Raw genomic sequence first — 19,928 nt, forward strand, 5'->3', positions numbered from 1 at the left:
GTTAGAAGAGATTTGCATGAATTATTATGTTAGAGTCTCAAAGCTCTGAAAACAGCGTTTCTGCTCCGGACAAACCTGGTTTGATGCAATGTTACTCAAACTCTGTCAAACATTAAAAGTTTGTCATGTGCATGAATAAAATGCTGTTTGGCATGCAGTTATGCACATCTGAAGGTGTTAGAAGAGTTTTGCATGAATTATTATGTTAGAGTCTCAAAGCTCTGAAAATAGCGTTTCTGCTCCGGACAAACCTGGTTTGATGCAATGTTACTCAAACTCTGTCAAACATTAAAAGTTTGTCATGTGCATGAATAAAATGGTGTTTGGCATGCAGTAATGCACATCTGAATGTGTTAGAAGAGTTTTGCATGAATTATTATGTTAGAGTCTCAAAGCTCTGAAAACAGCGTTTCTGCTCCGGACAAACCTGGTTTGATGCAATGTTACTGAAACTCTGTCAAACATTAAAAAATTGTCAAGTGCATGAATAAAATGCTGTTTGCAATGAAATAATGCACATCTGAAGGTGTTAGAAGCGATTTGCATGAATTATTATGTTAGACTCTCAAAGCTCTGAAAACAGCGTTTCTGCTCCGGACAAACCTGGTTTGATGCAATGTTACTCAAACTCTGTCAAACATTAAAAGTTTGTCATGTGCATGAATAAAATGCTGTTTGGCATGCAGTAATGCACATCTGAAGGTGTTAGAAGAGTTTTGCATGAATTATTATGTTAGAGTCTCAAAGCTCTGAAAATAGCGTTTCTGCTCCGGACAGACCTGGTTTGATGCAATGTTACTCAAACTCTGTCAAACATTAAAAGTTTGTCATGTGCATGAATAAAATGGTGTTTGGCATGCAGTAATGCACATCTGAATGTGTTAGAAGAGTTTTGCATGAATTATTATGTTAGAGTCTCAAAGCTCTGAAAACAGCGTGTCTGCTCCGGACAAACCTGGTTTGATGCAATGTTACTGAAACTCTGTCAAACATTAAAAAATTGTCAAGTGCATGAATAAAATGCTGTTTGCAATGAAATAATGCACATCTGAAGGTGTTAGAAGAGATTTGCATGAATTATTATGTTAGACTCTCAAAGCTCTGAAAACAGCGTTTCTGCTCCGGACAAACCTGGTTTGATGCAATGTTGCTCAAACTCTGTCAAACATTAAAAGTTTGTCATGTGCATGAATAAAATGCTGTTTGGCATGCAGTAATGCACATCTGAAGGTGTTAGAGGAGTTTTGCATGAATTATTATGTTAGAGTCTCAAAGCTCTGAAAACAGCGTTTCTGCTCCGGACAAACCTGGTTTGATGCAATGTTACTGAAACTCTGTCAAACATTAAAAAATTGTCAAGTGCATGAATAAAATGCTGTTTGCAATGAAATAATGCACATCTGAAGGTGTTAGAAGAGATTTGCATGAATTATTATGTTAGACTCTCAAAGCTCTGAAAACAGCGTTTCTGCTCCGGACAAACCTGGTTTGATGCAATGTTACTCAAACTCTGTCAAACATTAAAAAATTGTCAAGTGCATGAATAAAATGCTGTTTGCAATGAAGTAATGCACATCTGAAGGTGTTAGAAGAGATTTGCATGAATTATTATGTTAGAGTCTCAAAGCTCTGAAAACAGCGTTTCTGCTCCGGACAAACCTGGTTTGATGCAATGTTACTCAAACTCTGTCAAACATTAAAAGTTTGTCATGTGCATGAATAAAATGCTGTTTGGCATGCAGTAATGCACATCTGAAGGTGTTAGAAGAGTTTTGCATGAATTATTATGTTAGAGTCTCAAAGCTCTGAAAATAGCGTTTCTGCTCCGGACAGACCTGGTTTGATGCAATGTTACTCAAACTCTGTCAAACATTAAAAGTTTGTCATGTGCATGAATAAAATGGTGTTTGGCATGCAGTAATGCACATCTGAATGTGTTAGAAGAGTTTTGCATGAATTATTATGTTAGAGTCTCAAAGCTCTGAAAACAGCGTTTCTGCTCCGGACAAACCTGGTTTGATGCAATGTTACTGAAACTCTGTCAAACATTAAAAAATTGTCAAGTGCATGAATAAAATGCTGTTTGCAATGAAATAATGCACATCTGAAGGTGTTAGAAGAGATTTGCATGAATTATTATGTTAGACTCTCAAAGCTCTGAAAACAGCGTTTCTGCTCCGGACAAACCTGGTTTGATGCAATGTTACTGAAACTCTGTCAAACATTAAAAAATTGTCAAGTGCATGAATAAAATGCTGTTTGCAATGAAATAATGCACATCTGAAGGTGTTAGAAGAGATTTGCATGAATTATTATGTTAGACTCTCAAAGCTCTGAAAACAGCGTTTCTGCTCCGGACAAACCTGGTTTGATGCAATGTTGCTCAAACTCTGTCAAACATTAAAAGTTTGTCATGTGCATGAATAAAATGCTGTTTGGCATGCAGTAATGCACATCTGAAGGTGTTAGAGGAGTTTTGCATGAATTATTATGTTAGAGTCTCAAAGCTCTGAAAACAGCGTTTCTGCTCCGGACAAACCTGGTTTGATGCAATGTTACTCAAACTCTGTCAAACATTAAAAAATTGTCAAGTGCATGAATAAAATGCTGTTTGCGATGCAGTAATGCACATCTGAAGGTGTTAGAAGAGTTTTTCATAAATTATTATGTTAGAGTCTCAAAGCTCTGAAAACAGCGTTTCTGCTCCGGACAAACCTGGTTTGATGCAATGTTACTCAAACTCTGTCAAACATTAAAAGTTTGTCATGTGCATGAATAAAATGCTGTTTGGCATTCAGTAATGCACATCTGAAGGTGTTAGAAGAGTTTTGCATGAATTATTATGTTAGAGTCTCAAAGCTCTGAAAACAGCGTTTCTGCTCCGGACAAACCTGGTTTGATGCAATGTTACTCAAACTCTGTCAAACATTAAAAAAGTGTCAAGTGCATGAATAAAATGCTGTTTGCAATGCAGTAATGCACATCTGAAGGTGTTAGAAGAGTTTTGCATGAATTATTATGTTAGAATCTCAAAGCTCTGAAAACAGCGTTTCTGCTCCGGACAAACCTGGTTTGATGCAATGTTACTCAAACTCTGTCAAACATTAAAAGTTTGTCATGTGCATGAATAAAATGCTGTTTGCAATGCAGTAATGCACATCTGAAGGTGTTAGAGGAGTTTTGCATGAATTATTATGTTAGAGTCTCAAAGCTCTGAAAACAGCGTTTTTGCTCCGGACAAACCTGGTTTGATGCAATGTTACTCAAACTCTTTCAAACATTAAAAAATTGTCAAGTGCATGAATAAAATGCTGTTTGCAATGAAGTAATGCACATCTGAAGGTGTTAGAAGAGATTTGCATGAATTATTATGTTAGAGTCTCAAAGCTCTGAAAACAGCGTTTCTGCTCCGGACAGACCTGGTTTGATGCAATGTTACTCAAACTCTGTCAAACATTAAAAGTTTGTCATGTGCATGAATAAAATGCTGTTTGGCATGCAGTAATGCACATCTGAAGGTGTTAGAAGAGTTTTGCATGAATTATTATGTTAGAGTCTCAAAGCTCTGAAAATAGCGTTTCTGCTCCGGACAGACCTGGTTTGATGCAATGTTACTCAAACTCTGTCAAACATTAAAAGTTTGTCATGTGCATGAATAAAATGGTGTTTGGCATGCAGTAATGCACATCTGAATGTGTTAGAAGAGTTTTGCATGAATTATTATGTTAGAGTCTCAAAGCTCTGAAAACAGCGTTTCTGCTCCGGACAAACCTGGTTTGATGCAATGTTACTGAAACTCTGTCAAACATTAAAAAATTGTCAAGTGCATGAATAAAATGCTGTTTGCAATGAAATAATGCACATCTGAAGGTGTTAGAAGCGATTTGCATGAATTATTATGTTAGACTCTCAAAGCTCTGAAAACAGCGTTTCTGCTCCGGACAAACCTGGTTTGATGCAATGTTGCTCAAACTCTGTCAAACATTAAAAGTTTGTCATGTGCATGAATAAAATGGTGTTTGGCATGCAGTAATGCACATCTGAATGTGTTAGAAGAGTTTTGCATGAATTATTATGTTAGAGTCTCAAAGCTCTGAAAACAGCGTTTCTGCTCCGGACAAACCTGGTTTGATGCAATGTTACTGAAACTCTGTCAAACATTAAAAAATTGTCAAGTGCATGAATAAAATGCTGTTTGCAATGAAATAATGCACATCTGAAGGTGTTAGAAGAGATTTGCATGAATTATTATGTTAGACTCTCAAAGCTCTGAAAACAGCGTTTCTGCTCCGGACAAATCTGGTTTGATGCAATGTTACTGAAACTCTGTCAAACATTAAAAAATTGTCAAGTGCATGAATAAAATGCTGTTTGCAATGAAATAATGCACATCTGAAGGTGTTAGAAGAGATTTGCATGAATTATTATGTTAGACTCTCAAAGCTCTGAAAACAGCGTTTCTGCTCCGGACAAACCTGGTTTGATGCAATGTTGCTCAAACTCTGTCAAACATTAAAAGTTTGTCATGTGCATGAATAAAATGCTGTTTGGCATGCAGTAATGCACATCTGAAGGTGTTAGAGGAGTTTTGCATGAATTATTATGTTAGAGTCTCAAAGCTCTGAAAACAGCGTTTCTGCTCCGGACAAACCTGGTTTGATGCAATGTTACTCAAACTCTGTCAAACATTAAAAAATTGTCAAGTGCATGAATAAAATGCTGTTTGCGATGCAGTAATGCACATCTGAAGGTGTTAGAAGAGTTTTTCATAAATTATTATGTTAGAGTCTCAAAGCTCTGAAAACAGCGTTTCTGCTCCGGACAAACCTGGTTTGATGCAATGTTACTCAAACTCTGTCAAACATTAAAAGTTTGTCATGTGCATGAATAAAATGCTGTTTGGCATTCAGTAATGCACATCTGAAGGTGTTAGAAGAGTTTTGCATGAATTATTATGTTAGAGTCTCAAAGCTCTGAAAACAGCGTTTCTGCTCCGGACAAACCTGGTTTGATGCAATGTTACTCAAACTCTGTCAAACATTAAAAAAGTGTCAAGTGCATGAATAAAATGCTGTTTGCAATGCAGTAATGCACATCTGAAGGTGTTAGAAGAGTTTTGCATGAATTATTATGTTAGAATCTCAAAGCTCTGAAAACAGCGTTTCTGCTCCGGACAAACCTGGTTTGATGCAATGTTACTCAAACTCTGTCAAACATTAAAAGTTTGTCATGTGCATGAATAAAATGCTGTTTGCAATGCAGTAATGCACATCTGAAGGTGTTAGAGGAGTTTTGCATGAATTATTATGTTAGAGTCTCAAAGCTCTGAAAACAGCGTTTTTGCTCCGGACAAACCTGGTTTGATGCAATGTTACTCAAACTCTTTCAAACATTAAAAAATTGTCAAGTGCATGAATAAAATGCTGTTTGCAATGAAGTAATGCACATCTGAAGGTGTTAGAAGCGATTTGCATGAATTATTATGTTAGACTCTCAAAGCTCTGAAAACAGCGTTTCTGCTCCGGACAAACCTGGTTTGATGCAATGTTACTCAAACTCTGTCAAACATTAAAAGTTTGTCATGTGCATGAATAAAATGCTGTTTGGCATGCAGTAATGCACATCTGAAGGTGTTAGAAGAGTTTTGCATGAATTATTATGTTAGAGTCTCAAAGCTCTGAAAATAGCGTTTCTGCTCCGGACAGACCTGGTTTGATGCAATGTTACTCAAACTCTGTCAAACATTAAAAGTTTGTCATGTGCATGAATAAAATGGTGTTTGGCATGCAGTAATGCACATCTGAATGTGTTAGAAGAGTTTTGCATGAATTATTATGTTAGAGTCTCAAAGCTCTGAAAACAGCGTTTCTGCTCCGGACAAACCTGGTTTGATGCAATGTTACTGAAACTCTGTCAAACATTAAAAAATTGTCAAGTGCATGAATAAAATGCTGTTTGCAATGAAATAATGCACATCTGAAGGTGTTAGAAGAGATTTGCATGAATTATTATGTTAGACTCTCAAAGCTCTGAAAACAGCGTTTCTGCTCCGGACAAACCTGGTTTGATGCAATGTTGCTCAAACTCTGTCAAACATTAAAAGTTTGTCATGTGCATGAATAAAATGCTGTTTGGCATGCAGTAATGCACATCTGAAGGGGTTAGAGGAGTTTTGCATGAATTATTATGTTAGAGTCTCAAAGCTCTGAAAACAGCGTTTCTGCTCCGGACAAACCTGGTTTGATGCAATGTTACTGAAACTCTGTCAAACATTAAAAAATTGTCAAGTGCATGAATAAAATGCTGTTTGCAATGAAATAATGCACATCTGAAGGTGTTAGAAGAGATTTGCATGAATTATTATGTTAGACTCTCAAAGCTCTGAAAACAGCGTTTCTGCTCCGGACAAACCTGGTTTGATGCAATGTTACTCAAACTCTGTCAAACATTAAAAGTTTGTCATGTGCATGAATAAAATGCTGTTTGGCATGCAGTAATGCACATCTGAAGGTGTTAGAGGAGTTTTGCATGAATTATTATGTTAGAGTCTCAAAGCTCTGAAAACAGCGTTTCTGCTCCGGACAAACCTGGTTTGATGCAATGTTACTCAAACTCTGTCAAACATTAAAAAATTGTCAAGTGCATGAATAAAATGCTGTTTGCAATGCAGTAATGCACATCTGAAGGTGTTAGAAGAGTTTTTCATAAATTATTATGTTAGAGTCTCAAAGCTCTGAAAACAGCGTTTCTGCTCCGGACAAACCTGGTTTGATGCAATGTTACTCAAACTCTGTCAAACATTAAAAAATTGTCAAGTGCATGAATAAAATGCTGTTTGCAATGCAGTAATGCACATCTGAAGGTGTTAGAAGAGTTTTTCATAAATTATTATGTTAGAGTCTCAAAGCTCTGAAAACAGCGTTTCTGCTCCGGACAAACCTGGTTTGATGCAATGTTACTCAAACTCTGTCAAACATTAAAAAAGTGTCAAGTGCATGAATAAAATGCTGTTTGCAATGCAGTAATGCACATCTGAAGGTGTTAGAAGAGTTTTGCATGAATTATTATGTTAGAATCTCAAAGCTCTGAAAACAGCGTTTCTGCTCCGGACAAACCTGGTTTGATGCAATGTTACTCAAACTCTGTCAAACATTAAAAGTTTGTCATGTGCATGAATAAAATGCTGTTTGCAATGCAGTAATGCACATCTGAAGGTGTTAGAGGAGTTTTGCATGAATTATTATGTTAGAGTCTCAAAGCTCTGAAAACAGCGTTTTTGCTCCGGACAAACCTGGTTTGATGCAATGTTACTCAAACTCTTTCAAACATTAAAAAATTGTCAAGTGCATGAATAAAATGCTGTTTGCAATGAAGTAATGCACATCTGAAGGTGTTAGAAGAGATTTGCATGAATTATTATGTTAGAGTCTCAAAGCTCTGAAAACAGCGTTTCTGCTCCGGACAAACCTGGTTTGATGCAATGTTACTCAAACTCTGTCAAACATTAAAAGTTTGTCATGTGCATGAATAAAATGCTGTTTGGCATGCAGTAATGCACATCTGAAGGTGTTAGAAGAGTTTTGCATGAATTATTATGTTAGAGTCTCAAAGCTCTGAAAACAGCGTTTCTGCTCCGGACAAACCTGGTTTGATGCAATGTTACTGAAACTCTGTCAAACATTAAAAAATTGTCAAGTGCATGAATAAAATGCTGTTTGCAATGAAATAATGCACATCTGAAGGTGTTAGAAGCGATTTGCATGAATTATTATGTTAGACTCTCAAAGCTCTGAAAACAGCGTTTCTGCTCCGGACAAACCTGGTTTGATGCAATGTTACTCAAACTCTGTCAAACATTAAAAGTTTGTCATGTGCATGAATAAAATGCTGTTTGGCATGCAGTAATGCACATCTGAAGGTGTTAGAAGAGTTTTGCATGAATTATTATGTTAGAGTCTCAAAGCTCTGAAAATAGCGTTTCTGCTCCGGACAGACCTGGTTTGATGCAATGTTACTCAAACTCTGTCAAACATTAAAAGTTTGTCATGTGCATGAATAAAATGGTGTTTGGCATGCAGTAATGCACATCTGAATGTGTTAGAAGAGTTTTGCATGAATTATTATGTTAGAGTCTCAAAGCTCTGAAAACAGCGTTTCTGCTCCGGACAAACCTGGTTTGATGCAATGTTACTGAAACTCTGTCAAACATTAAAAAATTGTCAAGTGCATGAATAAAATGCTGTTTGCAATGAAATAATGCACATCTGAAGGTGTTAGAAGAGATTTGCATGAATTATTATGTTAGACTCTCAAAGCTCTGAAAACAGCGTTTCTGCTCCGGACAAACCTGGTTTGATGCAATGTTGCTCAAACTCTGTCAAACATTAAAAGTTTGTCATGTGCATGAATAAAATGCTGTTTGGCATGCAGTAATGCACATCTGAAGGTGTTAGAGGAGTTTTGCATGAATTATTATGTTAGAGTCTCAAAGCTCTGAAAACAGCGTTTCTGCTCCGGACAAACCTGGTTTGATGCAATGTTACTGAAACTCTGTCAAACATTAAAAAATTGTCAAGTGCATGAATAAAATGCTGTTTGCAATGAAATAATGCACATCTGAAGGTGTTAGAAGAGATTTGCATGAATTATTATGTTAGACTCTCAAAGCTCTGAAAACAGCGTTTCTGCTCCGGACAAACCTGGTTTGATGCAATGTTACTCAAACTCTGTCAAACATTAAAAGTTTGTCATGTGCATGAATAAAATGCTGTTTGGCATGCAGTAATGCACATCTGAAGGTGTTAGAGGAGTTTTGCATGAATTATTATGTTAGAGTCTCAAAGCTCTGAAAACAGCGTTTCTGCTCCGGACAAACCTGGTTTGATGCAATGTTACTCAAACTCTGTCAAACATTAAAAAATTGTCAAGTGCATGAATAAAATGCTGTTTGCAATGCAGTAATGCACATCTGAAGGTGTTAGAAGAGTTTTTCATAAATTATTATGTTAGAGTCTCAAAGCTCTGAAAACAGCGTTTCTGCTCCGGACAAACCTGGTTTGATGCAATGTTACTCAAACTCTGTCAAACATTAAAAGTTTGTCATGTGCATGAATAAAATGCTGTTTGGCATTCAGTAATGCACATCTGAAGGTGTTAGAAGAGTTTTGCATGAATTATTATGTTAGAGTCTCAAAGCTCTGAAAACAGCGTTTCTGCTCCGGACAAACCTGGTTTGATGCAATGTTACTCAAACTCTGTCAAACATTAAAAAAGTGTCAAGTGCATGAATAAAATGCTGTTTGCAATGCAGTAATGCACATCTGAAGGTGTTAGAAGAGTTTTGCATGAATTATTATGTTAGAATCTCAAAGCTCTGAAAACAGCGTTTCTGCTCCGGACAAACCTGGTTTGATGCAATGTTACTCAAACTCTGTCAAACATTAAAAGTTTGTCATGTGCATGAATAAAATGCTGTTTGCAATGCAGTAATGCACATCTGAAGGTGTTAGAGGAGTTTTGCATGAATTATTATGTTAGAGTCTCAAAGCTTTGAAAACAGCGTTTTTGCTCCGGACAAACCTGGTTTGATGCAATGTTACTCAAACTCTTTCAAACATTAAAAAATTGTCAAGTGCATGAATAAAATGCTGTTTGCAATGAAGTAATGCACATCTGAAGGTGTTAGAAGAGATTTGCATGAATTATTATGTTAGAGTCTCAAAGCTCTGAAAACAGCGTTTCTGCTCCGGACAAACCTGGTTTGATGCAATGTTACTCAAACTCTGTCAAACATTAAAAGTTTGTCATGTGCATGAATAAAATGCTGTTTGGCATGCAGTAATGCACATCTGAAGGTGTTAGAAGAGTTTTGCATGAATTATTATGTTAGAGTCTCAAAGCTCTGAAAATAGCGTTTCTGCTCCGGACAGACCTGGTTTGATGCAATGTTACTCAAACTCTGTCAAACATTAAAAGTTTGTCATGTGCATGAATAAAATGGTGTTTGGCATGCAGTAATGCACATCTGAATGTGTTAGAAGAGTTTTGCATGAATTATTATGTTAGAGTCTCAAAGCTCTGAAAACAGCGTTTCTGCTCCGGACAAACCTGGTTTGATGCAATGTTACTGAAACTCTGTCAAACATTAAAAAATTGTCAAGTGCATGAATAAAATGCTGTTTGCAATGAAATAATGCACATCTGAAGGTGTTAGAAGCGATTTGCATGAATTATTATGTTAGACTCTCAAAGCTCTGAAAACAGCGTTTCTGCTCCGGACAAACCTGGTTTGATGCAATGTTGCTCAAACTCTGTCAAACATTAAAAGTTTGTCATGTGCATGAATAAAATGCTGTTTGGCATGCAGTAATGCACATCTGAAGGTGTTAGAGGAGTTTTGCATGAATTATTATGTTAGAGTCTCAAAGCTCTGAAAACAGCGTTTCTGCTCCGGACAAACCTGGTTTGATGCAATGTTACTGAAACTCTGTCAAACATTAAAAAATTGTCAAGTGCATGAATAAAATGCTGTTTGCAATGAAATAATGCACATCTGAAGGTGTTAGAAGAGATTTGCATGAATTATTATGTTAGACTCTCAAAGCTCTGAAAACAGCGTTTCTGCTCCGGACAAACCTGGTTTGATGCAATGTTACTCAAACTCTGTCAAACATTAAAAGTTTGTCATGTGCATGAATAAAATGCTGTTTGGCATGCAGTAATGCACATCTGAAGGTGTTAGAGGAGTTTTGCATGAATTATTATGTTAGAGTCTCAAAGCTCTGAAAACAGCGTTTCTGCTCCGGACAAACCTGGTTTGATGCAATGTTACTCAAACTCTGTCAAACATTAAAAAATTGTCAAGTGCATGAATAAAATGCTGTTTGCAATGCAGTAATGCACATCTGAAGGTGTTAGAAGAGCTTTTCATAAATTATTATGTTAGAGTCTCAAAGCTCTGAAAACAGCGTTTCTGCTCCGGACAAACCTGGTTTGATGCAATGTTACTCAAACTCTGTCAAACATTAAAAGTTTGTCATGTGCATGAATAAAATGCTGTTTGGCATTCAGTAATGCACATCTGAAGGTGTTAGAAGAGTTTTGCATGAATTATTATGTTAGAATCTCAAAGCTCTGAAAACAGCGTTTCTGCTCTGGACAAACCTGGTTTGATGCAATGTTACTCAAACTCTGTCAAACATTAAAAAAGTGTCAAGTGCATGAATAAAATGCTGTTTGCAATGCAGTAATGCACATCTGAAGGTGTTAGAAGAGTTTTGCATGAATTATTATGTTAGAATCTCAAAGCTCTGAAAACAGCGTTTCTGCTCCGGACAAACCTGGTTTGATGCAATGTTACTCAAACTTTGTCAAACATTAAAAAATTGTCAAGTGCATGAATAAAATGCTGTTTGCAATGCAGTAATGCACATCTGAAGGTGTTAGAAGAGTTTTGCATGAATTATTATGTTAGAGTCTCAAAGCTCTGAAAACAGCGTTTTTGCTCCGGACAAACCTGGTTTGATGCAATGTTACTCAAACTCTTTCAAACATTAAAAAATTGTCAAGTGCATGAATAAAATGCTGTTTGCAATGAAGTAATGCACATCTGAAGGTGTTAGAAGAGATTTGCATGAATTATTATGTTAGAGTCTCAAAGCTCTGAAAACAGCGTTTCTGCTCCGGACAAACCTGGTTTGATGCAATGTTACTCAAACTCTGTCAAACATTAAAAGTTTGTCATGTGCATGAATAAAATGCTGTTTGGCATGCAGTAATGCACATCTGAAGGTGTTAGAAGAGTTTTGCATGAATTATTATGTTAGAGTCTCAAAGCTCTGAAAATAGCGTTTCTGCTCCGGACAGACCTGGTTTGATGCAATGTTACTCAAACTCTGTCAAACATTAAAAGTTTGTCATGTGCATGAATAAAATGGTGTTTGGCATGCAGTAATGCACATCTGAATGTGTTAGAAGAGTTTTGCATGAATTATTATGTTAGAGTCTCAAAGCTCTGAAAACAGCGTTTCTGCTCCGGACAAACCTGGTTTGATGCAATGTTACTGAAACTCTGTCAAACATTAAAAAATTGTCAAGTGCATGAATAAAATGCTGTTTGCAATGAAATAATGCACATCTGAAGGTGTTAGAAGACATTTGCATGAATTATTATGTTAGACTCTCAAAGCTCTGAAAACAGCGTTTCTGCTCCGGACAAACCTGGTTTGATGCAATGTTACTGAAACTCTGTCAAACATTAAAAAATTGTCAAGTGCATGAATAAAATGCTGTTTGCAATGAAATAATGCACATCTGAAGGTGTTAGAAGAGATTTGCATGAATTATTATGTTAGACTCTCAAAGCTCTGAAAACAGCGTTTCTGCTCCGGACAAACCTGGTTTGATGCAATGTTGCTCAAACTCTGTCAAACATTAAAAGTTTGTCATGTGCATGAATGAAATGCTGTTTGGCATGCAGTAATGCACATCTGAAGGTGTTAGAGGAGTTTTGCATGAATTATTATGTTAGAGTCTCAAAGCTCTGAAAACAGCGTTTCTGCTCCGGACAAACCTGGTTTGATGCAATGTTACTCAAACTCTGTCAAACATTAAAAAATTGTCAAGTGCATGAATAAAATGCTGTTTGCGATGCAGTAATGCACATCTGAAGGTGTTAAAAGAGTTTTTCATAAATTATTATGTTAGAGTCTCAAAGCTCTGAAAACAGCGTTTCTGCTCCGGACAAACCTGGTTTGATGCAATGTTACTCAAACTCTGTCAAACATTAAAAGTTTGTCATGTGCATGAATAAAATGCTGTTTGGCATGCAGTAATGCACATCTGAAGGTGTTAGAAGAGTTTTGCATGAATTATTATGTTAGAGTCTCAAAGCTCTGAAAACAGCGTTTTTGCTCCGGACAAACCTGGTTTGATGCAATGTTACTCAAACTCTGTCAAACATTAAAAGTTTGTCATGTGCATGAATAAAATGCTGTTTGCGATGCAGTAATGCACATCTGAAGGTGTTAAAAGAGTTTTTCATAAATTATTATGTTAGAGTCTCAAAGCTCTGAAAACAGCGTTTCTGCTCCGGACAAACCTGGTTTGATGCAATGTTACTCAAACTCTGTCAAACATTAAAAGTTTGTCATGTGCATGAATAAAATGCTGTTTGGCATGCAGTAATGCACATCTGAAGGTGTTAGAAGAGTTTTGCATGAATTATTATGTTAGAGTCTCAAAGCTCTGAAAATAGCGTTTCTGCTCCGGACAGACCTGGTTTGATGCAATGTTACTCAAACTCTGTCAAACATTAAAAGTTTGTCATGTGCATGAATAAAATGGTGTTTGGCATGCAGTAATGCACATCTGAATGTGTTAGAAGAGTTTTGCATGAATTATTATGTTAGAGTCTCAAAGCTCTGAAAACAGCGTTTCTGCTCCGGACAAACCTGGTTTGATGCAATGTTACTGAAACTCTGTCAAACATTAAAAAATTGTCAAGTGCATGAATAAAATGCTGTTTGCAATGAAATAATGCACATCTGAAGGTGTTAGAAGAGATTTGCATGAATTATTATGTTAGACTCTCAAAGCTCTGAAAACAGCGTTTCTGCTCCGGACAAACCTGGTTTGATGCAATGTTGCTCAAACTCTGTCAAACATTAAAAGTTTGTCATGTGCATGAATAAAATGCTGTTTGGCATGCAGTAATGCACATCTGAAGGTGTTAGAGGAGTTTTGCATGAATTATTATGTTAGAGTCTCAAAGCTCTGAAAACAGCGTTTCTGCTCCGGACAAACCTGGTTTGATGCAATGTTACTGAAACTCTGTCAAACATTAAAAAATTGTCAAGTGCATGAATAAAATGCTGTTTGCAATGAAATAATGCACATCTGAAGGTGTTAGAAGAGATTTGCATGAATTATTATGTTAGACTCTCAAAGCTCTGAAAACAGCGTTTCTGCTCCGGACAAACCTGGTTTGATGCAATGTTACTCAAACTCTGTCAAACATTAAAAGTTTGTCATGTGCATGAATAAAATGCTGTTTGGCATGCAGTAATGCACATCTGAAGGTGTTAGAGGAGTTTTGCATGAATTATTATGTTAGAGTCTCAAAGCTCTGAAAACAGCGTTTCTGCTCCGGACAAACCTGGTTTGATGCAATGTTACTCAAACTCTGTCAAACATTAAAAAATTGTCAAGTGCATGAATAAAATGCTGTTTGCAATGCAGTAATGCACATCTGAAGGTGTTAGAAGAGTTTTTCATAAATTATTATGTTAGAGTCTCAAAGCTCTGAAAACAGCGTTTCTGCTCCGGACAAACCTGGTTTGATGCAATGTTACTCAAACTCTGTCAAACATTAAAAGTTTGTCATGTGCATGAATAAAATGCTGTTTGGCATTCAGTAATGCACATCTGAAGGTGTTAGAAGAGTTTTGCATGAATTATTATGTTAGAGTCTCAAAGCTCTGAAAACAGCGTTTCTGCTCTGGACAAACCTGGTTTGATGCAATGTTACTCAAACTCTGTCAAACATTAAAAAAGTGTCAAGTGCATGAATAAAATGCTGTTTGCAATGCAGTAATGCACATCTGAAGGTGTTAGAAGAGTTTTGCATGAATTATTATGTTAGAATCTCAAAGCTCTGAAAACAGCGTTTCTGCTCCGGACAAACCTGGTTTGATGCAATGTTACTCAAACTTTGTCAAACATTAAAAAATTGTCAAGTGCATGAATAAAATGCTGTTTGCAATGCAGTAATGCACATCTGAAGGTGTTAGAAGAGTTTTGCATGAATTATTATGTTAGAGTCTCAAAGCTCTGAAAACAGCGTTTTTGCTCCGGACAAACCTGGTTTGATGCAATGTTACTCAAACTCTTTCAAACATTAAAAAATTGTCAAGTGCATGAATAAAATGCTGTTTGCAATGAAGTAATGCACATCTGAAGGTGTTAGAAGAGATTTGCATGAATTATTATGTTAGAGTCTCAAAGCTCTGAAAACAGCGTTTCTGCTCCGGACAAACCTGGTTTGATGCAATGTTACTCAAACTCTGTCAAACATTAAAAGTTTGTCATGTGCATGAATAAAATGCTGTTTGGCATGCAGTAATGCACATCTGAAGGTGTTAGAAGAGTTTTGCATGAATTATTATGTTAGAGTCTCAAAGCTCTGAAAATAGCGTTTCTGCTCCGGACAGACCTGGTTTGATGCAATGTTACTCAAACTCTGTCAAACATTAAAAGTTTGTCATGTGCATGAATAAAATGGTGTTTGGCATGCAGTAATGCACATCTGAATGTGTTAGAAGAGTTTTGCATGAATTATTATGTTAGAGTCTCAAAGCTCTGAAAACAGCGTTTCTGCTCCGGACAAACCTGGTTTGATGCAATGTTACTGAAACTCTGTCAAACATTAAAAAATTGTCAAGTGCATGAATAAAATGCTGTTTGCAATGAAATAATGCACATCTGAAGGTGTTAGAAGACATTTGCATGAATTATTATGTTAGACTCTCAAAGCTCTGAAAACAGCGTTTCTGCTCCGGACAAACCTGGTTTGATGCAATGTTACTGAAACTCTGTCAAACATTAAAAAATTGTCAAGTGCATGAATAAAATGCTGTTTGCAATGAAATAATGCACATCTGAAGGTGTTAGAAGAGATTTGCATGAATTATTATGTTAGACTCTCAAAGCTCTGAAAACAGCGTTTCTGCTCCGGACAAACCTGGTTTGATGCAATGTTGCTCAAACTCTGTCAAACATTAAAAGTTTGTCATGTGCATGAATGAAATGCTGTTTGGCATGCAGTAATGCACATCTGAAGGTGTTAGAGGAGTTTTGCATGAATTATTATGTTAGAGTCTCAAAGCTCTGAAAACAGCGTTTCTGCTCCGGACAAACCTGGTTTGATGCAATGTTACTCAAACTCTGTCAAACATTAAAAAATTGTCAAGTGCATGAATAAAATGCTGTTTGCGATGCAGTAATGCACATCTGAAGGTGTTAAAAGAGTTTTTCATAAATTATTATGTTAGAGTCTCAAAGCTCTGAAAACAGCGTTTCTGCTCCGGACAAACCTGGTTTGATGCAATGTTACTCAAACTCTGTCAAACATTAAAAGTTTGTCATGTGCATGAATAAAATGCTGTTTGGCATGCAGTAATGCACATCTGAAGGTGTTAGAAGAGTTTTGCATGAATTATTATGTTAGAGTCTCAAAGCTCTGAAAACAGCGTTTTTGCTCCGGACAAACCTGGTTTGATGCAATGTTACTCAAACTCTGTCAAACATTAAAAGTTTGTCATGTGCATGAATAAAATGCTGTTTGCGATGCAGTAATGCACATCTGAAGGTGTTAAAAGAGTTTTTCATAAATTATTATGTTAGAGTCTCAAAGCTCTGAAAACAGCGTTTCTGCTCCGGACAAACCTGGTTTGATGCAATGTTACTGAAACTCTGTCAAACATTAAAAAATTGTCAAGTGCATGAATAAAATGCTGTTTGCAATGAAATAATGCACATCTGAAGGTGTTAGAAGAGATTTGCATGAATTATTATGTTAGACTCTCAAAGCTCTGAAAACAGCGTTTCTGCTCCGGACAAACCTGGTTTGATGCAATGTTGCTCAAACTCTGTCAAACATTAAAAGTTTGTCATGTGCATGAATAAAATGCTGTTTGGCATGCAGTAATGCACATCTGAAGGTGTTAGAGGAGTTTTGCATGAATTATTATGTTAGAGTCTCAAAGCTCTGAAAACAGCGTTTCTGCTCCGGACAAACCTGGTTTGATGCAATGTTACTCAAACTCTGTCAAACATTAAAAAATTGTCAAGTGCATGAATAAAATGCTGTTTGCGATGCAGTAATGCACATCTGAAGGTGTTAGAAGAGTTTTTCATAAATTATTATGTTAGAGTCTCAAAGCTCTGAAAACAGCGTTTCTGCTCCGGACAAACCTGGTTTGATGCAATGTTACTCAAACTCTGTCAAACATTAAAAGTTTGTCATGTGCATGAATAAAATGCTGTTTGGCATTCAGTAATGCACATCTGAAGGTGTTAGAAGAGTTTTGCATGAATTATTATGTTAGAGTCTCAAAGCTCTGAAAACAGCGTTTCTGCTCCGGACAAACCTGGTTTGATGCAATGTTACTCAAACTCTGTCAAACATTAAAAAAGTGTCAAGTGCATGAATAAAATGCTGTTTGCAATGCAGTAATGCACATCTGAAGGTGTTAGAAGAGTTTTGCATGAATTATTATGTTAGAATCTCAAAGCTCTGAAAACAGCGTTTCTGCTCCGGACAAACCTGGTTTGATGCAATGTTACTCAAACTCTGTCAAACATTAAAAGTTTGTCATGTGCATGAATAAAATGCTGTTTGCAATGCAGTAATGCACATCTGAAGGTGTTAGAGGAGTTTTGCATGAATTATTATGTTAGAGTCTCAAAGCTCTGAAAACAGCGTTTTTGCTCCGGACAAACCTGGTTTGATGCAATGTTACTCAAACTCTTTCAAACATTAAAAAATTGTCAAGTGCATGAATAAAATGCTGTTTGCAATGAAGTAATGCACATCTGAAGGTGTTAGAAGAGATTTGCATGAATTATTATGTTAGAGTCTCAAAGCTCTGAAAACAGCGTTTCTGCTCCGGACAAACCTGGTTTGATGCAATGTTACTCAAACTCTGTCAAACATTAAAAGTTTGTCATGTGCATGAATAAAATGCTGTTTGGCATGCAGTAATGCACATCTGAAGGTGTTAGAAGAGTTTTGCATGAATTATTATGTTAGAGTCTCAAAGCTCTGAAAATAGCGTTTCTGCTCCGGACAGACCTGGTTTGATGCAATGTTACTCAAACTCTGTCAAACATTAAAAGTTTGTCATGTGCATGAATAAAATGGTGTTTGGCATGCAGTAATGCACATCTGAATGTGTTAGAAGAGTTTTGTATGAATTATTATGTTAGAGTCTCAAAGCTCTGAAAACAGCGTTTCTGCTCCGGACAAACCTGGTTTGATGCAATGTTACTGAAACTCTGTCAAACATTAAAAAATTGTCAAGTGCATGAATAAAATGCTGTTTGCAATGAAATAATGCACATCTGAAGGTGTTAGAAGCGATTTGCATGAATTATTATGTTAGACTCTCAAAGCTCTGAAAACAGCGTTTCTGCTCCGGACAAACCTGGTTTGATGCAATGTTACTCAAACTCTGTCAAACATTAAAAGTTTGTCATGTGCATGAATAAAATGCTGTTTGGCATGCAGTAATGCACATCTGAAGGTGTTAGAAGAGTTTTGCATGAATTATTATGTTAGAGTCTCAAAGCTCTGAAAATAGCGTTTCTGCTCCGGACAGACCTGGTTTGATGCAATGTTACTCAAACTCTGTCAAACATTAAAAGTTTGTCATGTGCATGAATAAAATGGTGTTTGGCATGCAGTAATGCACATCTGAATGTGTTAGAAGAGTTTTGCATGAATTATTATGTTAGAGTCTCAAAGCTCTGAAAACAGCGTTTCTGCTCCGGACAAACCTGGTTTGATGCAATGTTACTGAAACTCTGTCAAACATTAAAAAATTGTCAAGTGCATGAATAAAATGCTGTTTGCAATGAAATAATGCACATCTGAAGGTGTTAGAAGAGATTTGCATGAATTATTATGTTAGACTCTCAAAGCTCTGAAAACAGCGTTTCTGCTCCGGACAAACCTGGTTTGATGCAATGTTACTCAAACTCTGTCAAACATTAAAAGTTTGTCATGTGCATGAATAAAATGCTGTTTGGCATGCAGTAATGCACATCTGAAGGTGTTAGAGGAGTTTTGCATGAATTATTATGTTAGAGTCTCAAAGCTCTGAAAACAGCGTTTCTGCTCCGGACAAACCTGGTTTGATGCAATGTTACTCAAACTCTGTCAAACATTAAAAAATTGTCAAGTGCATGAATAAAATGCTGTTTGCAATGCAGTAATGCACATCTGAAGGTGTTAGAAGAGCTTTTCATAAATTATTATGTTAGAGTCTCAAAGCTCTGAAAACAGCGTTTCTGCTCCGGACAAACCTGGTTCGATGCAATGTTACTCAAACTCTGTCAAACATTAAAAGTTTGTCATGTGCATGAATAAAATGCTGTTTGGCATTCAGTAATGCACATCTGAAGGTGTTAGAAGAGTTTTGCATGAATTATTATGTTAGAATCTCAAAGCTCTGAAAACAGCGTTTCTGCTCTGGACAAACCTGGTTTGATGCAATGTTACTCAAACTCTGTCAAACATTAAAAAAGTGTCAAGTGCATGAATAAAATGCTGTTTGCAATGCAGTAATGCACATCTGAAGGTGTTAGAAGAGTTTTGCATGAATTATTATGTTAGAATCTCAAAGCTCTGAAAACAGCGTTTCTGCTCCGGACAAACCTGGTTTGATGCAATGTTACTCAAACTTTGTCAAACATTAAAAAATTGTCAAGTGCATGAATAAAATGCTGTTTGCAATGCAGTAATGCACATCTGAAGGTGTTAGAAGAGTTTTGCATGAATTATTATGTTAGAGTCTCAAAGCTCTGAAAACAGCGTTTTTGCTCCGGACAAACCTGGTTTGATGCAATGTTACTCAAACTCTTTCAAACATTAAAAAATTGTCAAGTGCATGAATAAAATGCTGTTTGCAATGAAGTAATGCACATCTGAAGGTGTTAGAAGAGATTTGCATGAATTATTATGTTAGAGTCTCAAAGCTCTGAAAACAGCGTTTCTGCTCCGGACAAACCTGGTTTGATGCAATGTTACTCAAACTCTGTCAAACATTAAAAGTTTGTCATGTGCATGAATAAAATGCTGTTTGGCATGCAGTAATGCACATCTGAAGGTGTTAGAAGAGTTTTGCATGAATTATTATGTTAGAGTCTCA

The sequence above is a fragment of the Garra rufa genome, unplaced genomic scaffold, assembly GCF_049309525.1.
Source record: "Garra rufa unplaced genomic scaffold, GarRuf1.0 hap1_unplaced_001, whole genome shotgun sequence".
Lineage (NCBI taxonomy): Eukaryota > Metazoa > Chordata > Actinopteri > Cypriniformes > Cyprinidae > Garra > Garra rufa.